The sequence below is a fragment of the Grammomys surdaster genome, unplaced genomic scaffold (assembly GCF_004785775.1).
Source record: "Grammomys surdaster isolate TR1022 unplaced genomic scaffold, NIH_TR_1.0 372, whole genome shotgun sequence".
Classification (NCBI taxonomy): Eukaryota; Metazoa; Chordata; class Mammalia; order Rodentia; family Muridae; genus Grammomys; species Grammomys surdaster.
In genome coordinates this window covers 10,726,197-10,728,367 of record NW_021604791.1, presented here as the reverse complement: position 1 = coordinate 10,728,367, position 2,171 = coordinate 10,726,197, and positions in this window count along the sequence as shown.

The following is a 2,171-nucleotide window of genomic DNA, read 5'->3' as shown; positions in this document are numbered from 1 at the left end:
AGCCTGATAACTATCAGGGTAATAATTTCTTACTAGTGTTGATGGTGAGGGAGCAGGCTTTATGGCGCCAGGTTGGGAGCTGGTAAATAAACAGAGGTGAGACTCAACCTAAGTAGACTTTTAAGGTTTTAAAGAAGAAGGAGGAGGAAGAAGAGGAGAAAGAGAAGGATAGGAAGAGAAAGAGGAGAAGGAGAAAGAGAAGGACAGGAGGAGGAAGAGGATGGGGGGAGGAGAAGAGAGAGACTACTACCACAGTGGGCAGACCAGGCCTGTAACAAATGTCCTGTTGAATCATGTTTGAGGTAGCCGGGAGGGTGGGGGAGGGGGGCGCTGAAGCTCCTTGACCCTTCCTCTGTAGCCCAGTGTTATTACATTCCTGTGTCTGTGTGTGTGTGTGTGTGGGGGGGGTTGCATGTGTGGGGATACACAGGTGTGCAGGGGTGCTTGTACAACTATATGCACATGCATCTGAAGCCCAAGGTCAGAAGTATTTTTCAGGCTCCTTATTCATTTGAGGCACGGTCTCTGACTTGAAGCCAGAGTTTGCTGATATGGCTGGTCTGACCACGCAGCCTGCTCCTAGGTTCTCTGCCTCTCTCTCTGCCTCGTGGCTACTCACATCACAGGTGAGCCAACATACTGACCTGACATTTACATACATTCTGGGAGTCTGACCTCTAGTCCCCAGAGTTGGACAGCAAGCACTTTAACTACTGTGCCGTCTCCCAGCCCTGCTTGCTTTATTTATTTAGTGGAAATCCCCATGCTACCCCCTTTTGAAAAATCAGGAACAAAAGGCAAAAAAAAAAAAAAAAAAGGCAGCCCAACAAATCCTCAAGGGAGTTGCAGGGTATAATCATCAAAGCCAGTTGTGATAACGAAACTCACTTTTTGTTACTAGACAACACCCTATCAAAAGAAGGCTGCAGAGCAAAGGGGGATGAAGCCAAACTGTGGGATTAAGAAATGGGTGTGTTGCCGGGTGGTGGTGGTGCATGCCTTTAATCCCAGCACTTGGGAGGCAGAGGCAGGTAGATTTCTGAGTTCGAGGCCAGCCTGGTCTAGAGTGAGTTCCAGGGCAGCCAGGGCTATACAGAGAAACCCTGTCTCGAAAAACCAAACCAAAAAAAAAAAAAAAAAAGGGTGTGTTTAAGATCTTCAGGGATAAGCTAGACTTGTGGTTGTGTGTGTGTGGGGTGTGTGTGTGTGTGTGTGTGAGAGAGAGAGAGAGAGAGAGAGAGAGAGAGAGAGAGAGAGAGAGAGAGAGAGAGAGAGGAGGTCATCCCCTGCTTGATCCCAAAAGACTACACTGCTCTGTAGGTCCCTCCCCCTTTCCTGGTCATGCTCCTGGCCTTCCGACTTCCTTCTTACACTTAACCTTTCTGTCTTTTCTTTCCTTCTACTTTAAAACGATATATATAGAGAGTACATATATTCAGCTCTTAAGTATTTGTCACCTGATAGGAGTAATTTACTGACAGTGAAATGATTGGACGAGAAACAATAGCGGGAGACGTAAAGCCCCAAGGAGGTGAGAACTGGTAGAGATTATTAGCTTCACAGAGAAGTGAAACTGGTTTCTCTCAAGAGGAGACACTGACTGGCGAGGGGGGAGAATTAACTGAAGTCCACTTCAGATGGCTGGACACAGTCATCAACTGTAGAAACTGAGTGGCTAGGCTGAGTGTCCAGACTCGCTCCCCTCTTATTTGTTGGAACAGAGAGCTTGGCTGCCAATGCATTAAGGAATCTTAGAGATAAACGGAAAGATTCCTCATCAAGAGTATGTGTTCGATTAACTTAACTAACTTTCCAGGAGAAGCAACCGTTTTCGTCCTCCCCCTTCGCAACCCCCCCCCCCCCGCCCCCGGGAGTGCTCCCATCATGCACTTCTGTAACAGGGCCTGGCAATGCAATGCAACGGGAGGAAGTAAGTGCTCGAGCCTCTCCCTGGCTGACGATTAGTAACATACACATACTGTGGATGAATGAATAAATGAAATAAAAAGGAAATGCATGACTGCTCCTAGGTATGGTGGAGGAGAAAGTTTATTGTACATAAAAGGGAGAGTGTTGGCATTCCTTTTAGGCTCCGCCCCACAGTTACCTGACAACAGCCGCCTTCTTCTTCTTCTTCTTCTTCTTCTTCTTCTTCTTCTTCTTCTTCTTCT